Raw genomic sequence first — 9302 nt, forward strand, 5'->3', positions numbered from 1 at the left:
TACCTAGTGACATGCTGGACACAGGGTCATCCCAAGCACAGACAAGTAGGTGAGGTTGGGTAGAGGGAACCACACCTTCAGCAGCTGGACCCATCCTGAGAGCTCTGCTTCCCTCCTGGATGACTTTCCACTTCCTCCACCTGGTCTAAAAACCACTGATTTTACCTGTCATTTGTGGAACAGAAGGCAGTTTAGGGTCATTGAGAAAGAAAACAAGAACTTGGACACATTTCCACTGCCGGCAGGAATGCCCTGATCACCTTTGTGAAGTAAAGTGCACATTTCCCACATATATCAAGAAACATATCATTTATTTACCCTCCACTCCTAGGCCTGAAAAATATACAGAGGGGTACAAAAAAGAGGGCTCCTAATTACCTCTCCTGTCACTGACCCAAGGTTTGGCTGAAAAGAGAGTGGGAAAGAGGAGCAGACAAAAGAGGTAAACTAGAAAAGGAGGAGAAGGAAGAGGAGGAGGAAGAGGAGAAAAGGAAAGAAGAGGAGGAGGAAAAGGAGAGAGGAGGAGGAAAGGTAGCAGCAGCAGTGGTAGAGATGAAAACCTTAGGTGGATTTCTTTCCCCCGGCCTCTTTTTTGAACAGAGGTTCTATACTTCTTGAGGTAACATTCATGCACTGCATCTGAATTTCCGGTTCCACCAGATGTTCAGGAGCACGATTTTCAGAGGTATTGAAGGGTGAGGACCTTCTGCTAGACCAAGCCACTGACTTGGCCAGGCCAGCAAACAGTGTTTCACTAGAGAAATGCAAGCGCCTGTTCCCCTCAGTCATTTATTTTCCCCAATGTAACAGCTCAATTTTCTTGCAGTATATCCTGAAAGGGTTCTAAACCGCCACCTCTCTCCTCTTCCCTAATTCTTAGCTGAAAGAAACAAGTAGACTAACATGATAAAGGCACATATAATGTCATCAAATATCAGAGAAGTCAGGCATCATTGAATGGAATAATAATAGCTTGCTCCTTCTGAACTATTGGAAAGTATACCCCATTGGCCACTTGACTTTTCTCTCCAAAAACAACTCTGCTCAGCACCTGGGCTGGGAACTTTTTATTTCCCCAGAGAAAAAGACATGGGTGAGAGTTACACTTCTGCTTTTTCTTTTTACAGACACTTGTCTTTCTACTTTTTACTGTATTTTGTTTGACATGATGAAAATGAGAGTCTGCTTTTCCAAACTGGACATTTTGCCCCATATATGTGCAGTGTGGAAGCCTCGTGCTTCAGGCCTGCCACAAGCACCTGCAGCTCTAACTGGCCTGCCAAGAAGGTCATGCAAAGATGGAAACTGATGACACTAAGTCTTAGAGGACAATGCATGAATGGAATGGACCACATATGACTCTGTAGCACATGCAGAATAACACACCATGATAAGCATTCAGACCCTTTCTAAGTGGTACAGTGGACATGGAAATCAATTAATCACTAGATTAACAAATAACAAATGGAGAACCCGGAAGGAAGCTCCCTGCCTCCATCCCAGGCTCCTAGGGCAGAGAAGGTGAGCCGGTCCCAGCACCCAGAAGGAAGCTCACCCGCTGCCATCCCAAGCTCCTAGGGCAGAGAAGGTGAGCCATGTGGGCACCAGAAGCACCACACCCCCGCCCCCCGTAGAAATGAGAAGACACATAAACAAGACTCAAAAACAGACTTCCAGATCACCTACAGCAACCCCAAAGGGAAATGAGATGGAACACTCTGATACTCAACAACCTGGACTCTCTGAACTGGCAACAAAAGAGGATCTGGGAAAAATGAAATCAGAAATAATTACTCAGATAACAGCAAAGATTGTGCTCATGGTGCAAGACATGATTAATAAATCTAGAGAGGACATAGATAAAAAAATAGAGGATCTGAGGAACATGATGGAATCCTAACATAGGAAACAAATGGAATCCATAAAACAGATGCAAACACATTTCCAAGAGATTAAAAAATCCATCGAAAGTCTGCACAGCAGAATGAACCAATGTGAGGATAGAATTTCACATATAGAATCACATAAGATTGCAATTAGTGAGGAGGAAAAGAAAAATTGCTTTAAAATTGTAAGGGAACATGAGAAATCAATCCAGCAGCTGCTAGACGATGCAAAGAAGAATAACATAAGACTGATTGGAGACAATGAAGAAAGAGGAGAGAGTGCAGATGACATAAAAAAACTGTTCACAGAAGTGATGGCAGAAAACTTCCCAAGGAGGGGAAAAGAACTTGACATACAGATAAGTGAGGCATACAGGACTCCAGCTAGCCTTAATCAAAAAAAAATCTACACATAGGCATATAATAGTTAGGATTCCAGAAATCCAACAGAAGAACAAAATTCTACAAGCAGTGAGAGAAAAGAAACAAATCACATAACAAAGGAAAGCCCATCAGAATCACAGCAGACTTCTCAATGCAAACCCTCAAGGCAAGAAGAGCTTGGAGTGATGTATTTCAAGCCCTAAAGGAAAACAGCCTCCAACCCAGATTGATGGACCCTGCAAAACTATCTTTCAAAATTGATGGAGAAATAAGATACTTTCATGATAAAGAGCACCTCAGGAACTTCATGAATACCAAACTGGCACTCCAAAAAATTTTAGACAATACCCTAGGAAAAGACAATGAGGATCACAACCCCAGGAAACCCAGCAGAATGAATCCACTGGGCATGACAAATTAAACGCAAAGGGGAAGAATCCAACAAAAAGAAAAAGTCATGACAAGGCTTTTAAAACTTTTGACTTCATCTCCCTAATGAGTGTATAATTCAATCTTGTTATTGTGCTGATTAGTATTTTTCCGATTCTAGAGTTGCACACCATTCCTTGTGCTATACTGGCTATTTATCATCTTCTTATGTCTACATTGTAATTGGGTTGTCTATTAATAAGCTCTAAGAATTCTTTATATATTCTGCTCATAGGTTATATGCATTGTAAATATGGTCTGTTTAAGGACTACTTTTCATTTTAATGATGTCACTTAAAGTGCTAAATTTTGATGGAATCTCATTTATCAATTTTGTTCTTTTATACATCATGGTTTTTGTATCCTAGGTAGTTCTTGCCTACCCTGAATTCATGAATATTTTCCCTTATAATTTCTTCTTAAAGTTTTATACTTTTAGGCTGTCTTATTTAGGTTCATAGATCCCTTCAAGTTATTTTCATGTATGGAAAAAAAGGTTTGAGGTTAATTTTTTATATATGGATACCAGGTGTTGTAGTGCCATTTGCTGAAGACACTATCTTTTCCTCAGCTCTTGAATCAAGTTTATATTCTATAAAATGCTAATGTTAAATAATCTTTCAAAACTCCGTGGACCATATATGTGTGGTTCTATTTCTAGATTCTCTGTTTTATTCAAATGATCTATATGTCTTTCCTTACACCAACACTGCCTTGATTACTGTAGCTTTAGAAGTCTTAAAATTGGGTGCTAAACTTCTTCCAACACTGTTTTTGTTTTTGTTTTTGGCTTTTCTGGGTCCTTTGTACTCTTACATAACTTTTAAATTTCAATATCCAGTTCTTCATTTATAGCAAGTATACACAGACCTGAATTTTTATGTATACCTTGTGTTTTCTAATCCTGCTAAATTCAAGTACAAGTTCTAGGGGCTCCTAGAGATTTCTTAGTATTTTCTCTGTAAATGATTTCATCTACATATAAAGATTTTGCTTCTGCTGTGCCATTCCTATCCTAGTTGTGTCATTTTATTGTCAGACTATTTTGGTTTAGACCTATGTTTCAAAGTCTAAAGGACAGATGAAGAGTAGGCATATATGCCCTTGTTCCCCACCTTAGGGAGAAAGCATTGTATCTTCTGCACTCATATAAGGTGTTCTCGCTGGAAGTATGGAGTAGATGTCCTTAATCTGTTGAGAAGGTTCTATTCTACTTCTAGTCTCCTGATAGCTTTTACCATGAACAGCTGTAGAATTTAGTCCAATAGTTTTTCTCCAACTAGTGACAGGATCATATGGCTTTTTCCTTTCCTCTGTTTAAATGATGACTTTTGGGGGTGGATCTTCCAATGCTGAACCAACACTGCCATCCTATAATAAAACCACTTTCTACATACTGCCAGATCTGACTTCCAATAGTTTATTTTGTTAAAAAAATTTCTATCTATGTTCATACTTTTTTCTTCTATTATCTTTATCCAGTTTTAGGATTAGCACAATGTTGAGTTCCTAAAATGAGGAGAGAAGTGTTTCTTCTTTTTTCTGCTTTAATTGTTTGATATAATTTATCAGTTAAAATGTTTATGAGCCTGCTGTTGTCATATAGGTAGATTTTCAAGCTAGGAATATACTTTCTTTAATAGGTGCTATTCAAATTTTGTATTTCCTCCAGAGTTAGTTTCATTAATTTGTCTTCCAAGGTACTTCTTAGAAGTTGTCAAATTTATTTCAAAAAAGATTTTTGTAGTATGCTTTCTGTATCCTTTTAAATTCTGTAAACTCTGTGGTAATGTCTCTTAGATCTTAATATTGTAATTTAAAAAATGTATAACTGATATTGTGTAACAGGAAGAAAAGGTCTAAAAAAGCAGGGGACTTGGGAGGGGTAGGGGAAGGGAAAAAAGGGAAAGGAAAAATATGAGAAGAGGAATAAAAATGGAAACAAGGTCTTTGCAAATAGGGAAGGGTGGAGGGGGTGAAGGGAGGGCCAGGGGAGGGGAAAAAAAATAAGAACCAAGAGACTCATGTAATGGTACAAGATCCCAACGATGAATGCAACTATATTTTATACCGAAAATGTACCAATAAACTTAATGGGAAAAAAACCCCCAAATAACAAATGGACAAATTCAACCTTAAAGAAAATTTGAAATGCCTATATGCTAACAAGAAAAGTATAAGCTGTAATCATTTTGGAAACATCTTGTTATCTAATAAATTCAATGGCATGCATACCTATGACCCAGCATAGGGCATAGATGTGCCAAGTACTCCTAACTATGTATACTAAGGTCATGAGTGTGAAATTTAATTGAAGTACTGTTTGAAAAAGAAGTTACTCTAATTGTCCATCAGGAGGAGGGATTATTAAGTTAACTGTGGGATATTCACTCAGTAGAGTACTATTCAACTATGAAAATGAGTGAATTCCAGTTGCATCAGGATAGACAAATAACAAAAATAATTTGAGCAATAAAGGTGAACTAAAAAGAGTCATGCAGTATGGTTTCATTTATGTTAAAGTTAAAGACATGTATAACTAAACAATATGTTATTTAGGATGTATGCATATCTGGTAAAACCAATAAAGTGAATAATAAATGTAAAACTCTGATGATTGGTTACCAGAGAATGAGATTGGAGTGAAAGAGCACATATTACTTACATTGAGTGATGGGCTTAAGTGTTCATTTTATTGTTATTCATATCTCACATATATTGTAAGTATTAAATATTTTTAAAACTAAATAAAAGGAGATCAGGTCTAGAATTATTAGGGAGAAACAAGACAGAATGCCTAAACCTAAGTCACCTTAATGAAAGAATAGGGGGCTTGTGAACAAGAAGACAGATTATATTGGAGTTTAGGAATAAGATCCAACCAACCCTGGTTTCTTTGGGACTCTTTTTCTTGAGTCAGTGGATGACAACTACAACAATATGCTTATTAAATGCTTTCTGTGTTTCCTATGTTATGATGACATTCACTTCACATGTGAAAAAAATGATTCTTAGAAAGATTGAGTAAGTGGTCCAACTTAAGCTATTTGTTAGTGGAAGAACTGGGATCCAGACTCAAGTCTATTTCCATAGTCTGCTAATCTCGGTTCCAGCATTACAAGAGAAATCTTCTGTGATTCAGTAGAGGACCTTGCCTTGGCATCAACTGTATCATGACCTTGGGCAAGTCACTTAGACCCCCTTACCTCAATTTCTCACTTTTAGGGGGCAGGAGAAGGGATTCATAGAGAGGTCAATCTCCTTCTGAGTTGGAATGTGAGTGAACACTGTCGATGAGCCCAGAAATTGCTTAGCAACAGTGGAAACAGCTTTAGTTTCCAGAAGAGATGTCTCAGATCCTCTTTATTAAACTGCTTCACAAAGAGGGGATAGGTGGCTGTGGCTGTGACACTTTACAAAGCCTTGGAAATAGTCCAAATTGTCACTGGAACTGGGAGATCAACCACAGTTCAGCCTGTCTGAATGATCTTCCCCTGCCAGGGCCAGTTCAGACAAACTGCCAAAGGCAATGTTTGGTGTTGATACTATGCAGTTTGCTTCTATCCAAAACTACAGTATACTCCTATGATGCTCAGACTCACAACTTGGGGTGGGAAAGGTGTGCTATTATTATTCCGACTTTACAATGTGAAGTCTGGGCCTCAGGAGGGTGACAAGTCTTACTCAAGGCCACTCAGTCTTCCTGACCGTTGAGCTATTGCCCCTAGCCCCCAAACCATTTACTGTTTTCTTCTGTCTTGAGGTGGGTGGGGACACACTCTGCAGCAGCCCTGGCAACATTCTGACAAATGCAAACCAATGTAGCAGCAACTTGTCACTGGTCAGACCCATGCCTAGATTTCTCAGCTATTGCTAGTTAAGAGCACAGATGGAAGGAGGCTTGAGAGGCAGCTAAGGAGTCTGAGTAAGACAGTAGAAAAAAATAACAAAAGAGGACAAAGCAGGGCAAAGACAGAAAGGAAGTGTGGCACATGCTGGTAGCAGTTTGCCTGTCCTCTGTGGCAGTAGAGGCAGGAAGGGAGAAAAAAGGAAGAAGAGATGACATCTGTGGCTTGAACAAATGGGCAAAGGGCCTTTTAAGCTCAAGGCTTCACTTTCTGTGAAACAAATCAGTTCCCCATTTTATCTGTATTTTTTCTGAGTAAACATCACTCTGCATATCAGATTGGCCAGGAGTGAAACATCTGTATCATTAAGAGAATGACTCAGATGAATAAAGCCTTTATTCATCTGTCCAAGCCCATATAGGTGAGAAAATTCCAACAGTCACATGTGGCATGGATGATTCCTAGCCTATGTGTCATCTTTACCTCATCCCTGCCTTCAGCCCTCAAGGCCATCTACCAACAAGATTCTCTTGTGAGATATTTCCACCTTCACCCTGCTTTCCCTCCACCCCAGGACTCACCTGGGTCACTGACTAGCCTCTTGTTACTTCTCTACAGCTAGATCCACCTCACTCTCAGGCTTCCAGCAGCAGATGCTGGTAGCAATTTGTCCATTCTCCTCTTTTGTAGTTCAAAGGCTTTTCTGTTCTTCTACAACTGAGTATGAAGACATTTATGTTCCTCTATGGCTGCGTATTCTTGAGGGTCCATCTTCTTCATTAGCACATAGCAGGTGGCCATGTCCTTGGCCAGATTGGTCATCAAACACCCCATTTCTCCTCGTTAGTCACGTGGCCCAACCATTAGTCAAAAATATGTGATCCGAATGTAAAAAATGATAGTGTCCTCTCCTTTCAACCAGCTGGAGTTAGACAAGTTGATTCAAAATTTCCTATACAAAAATAAACAAGAAGAGTCATGCAACCTCTGGAAAAGAAGCTCAAGGAAGTGGAAAGAGAATGCCCTTCCCAGATATTAAAGCATGCTATAAAACCTGTCTAATAGAAATAATAGTCTTGCTGCATAGGCAGGGGAACTGAAGAGAAAATGTAAACATGAGTAGAAGAACATGAAGAAATTAAGTATATTATGAATATGACATATCTAATGGGGAGAGATGGGGCTCTTTAATAAACAGAGATACACAGAAATTACAAAGTCATTGAGAAAAAGACAAAAGATCAGATTCAGACCTCATACTATTTGCCAGAAAAAACTCCAATGGATCAAAGATTTTAAGAAATGAAGTCATAGATATAGAAATAAACTACTGTTAAATTTCTTTATAATGTTAACTTCTTAAAATTTGGAAGTAATAAAGAAAAATCTTTATATATTTATTAACTAGAGAAATGAGGTAAGAAATTTCATGGTAAAAATACAATAACATCAAAAGATATAGGACAAACTGGGACTAAAGAATTGCATCATGTTTCATAGATACAAAGTTAATGTCCCTAATAGATTATGAGTTTCTAAAATTTAGATGCAAAACGAAAGAACCTAGACAAAAATTGAACAAAACAATGAGCACAAAATGCAAGTGTCTTTAAATGGATAAAATGATGTTCAATCTCACTTTTATTAAGAGATAAATCATCACAACAATGTGGAAGCACTATTTTACATATCAGATTAACAAAAATCTAGAAGTATTGTTGAGGCCCAGAGAAAACACCTTTTGCTTGCAAAATATTACATTTCTTGTGGAGGGGAATGGACAATACAAATTACTCACATTTGTCTTGTGACCTAGGACTCTCTCTTCTACCTCTTGTCCTGAAAATTCATCTTCACTTATGTACTCATGCAACATTTACATACAGTCATTTATTACATTTACATTGGCAATAGCAAAAGATTGCAAAAATCTGAATGTCTATCAGTGGGGGTCCAGTTGAATAATTCTGGTATATACATAGGTATATACATATGCACACACATTACTGCAGAAATAAACTCTGGAAAGATAAATCAGAAGATAATACAAATAATCACTCATCAGAGGCAAAAGGAAGCAGAAAGAGAGGAAGTGAGAGGATGTACACAGAGTCTGTGGATCTACTGTTTCACGGAATTTTGACATTTAAATTATGCAGCTGTGTGACATATACTTAAAAATAATATTAAAGGGCCGTGGTTTTAGCTCAGTGGTTCCGGCGCCTGCCTTGCAAGTGCAAGGTCCCAAGTTCAATCCCCAGTACCAAAAAATAAAAATAAAAAATAAATAAAATTAAAGCAAAAAGAGAAAAAAACAAACTTTCTTTAAAAAAAAAGAATCAAATAAACTTAAAAAGTAACATTTTATTCAGAGAATAGAATTATTTCCACTGACTTTCAGCATGGTCCTCTAAGCATCCTAACATTGAGAATAACTGCAGAGGAATCTTAAATTGTGCTCAGTATTTTTATTTTTAGTATAAAAATATGCACTGTAATTTTTTTGTATATAGTACCAAAGTTAGTAGAAACCAAGATTTATAAGAGGAGAAAACACAAATATAAAACCAAAGAATTAAAAATTTGGCATTATAAGATGTAATTGAAAGTGTCTGAACACATGATTTTCTACCAGTAAGTACTAAAGGTTTTAGAAACAATGACATTCCAAATTTTAAACACATGAAAAAGTGCTCCACGCAATTATATTAACAAAAGGGCAGATTCACCACTAAATGGAGGCAAGGGCTGCTGT

This window comes from Heterocephalus glaber, unplaced genomic scaffold (genome assembly GCF_053883595.1).
Source record: "Heterocephalus glaber isolate CG9 unplaced genomic scaffold, H.glaber_assembly_v1.0 deba00001497, whole genome shotgun sequence".
NCBI lineage: Eukaryota > Metazoa > Chordata > Mammalia > Rodentia > Bathyergidae > Heterocephalus > Heterocephalus glaber.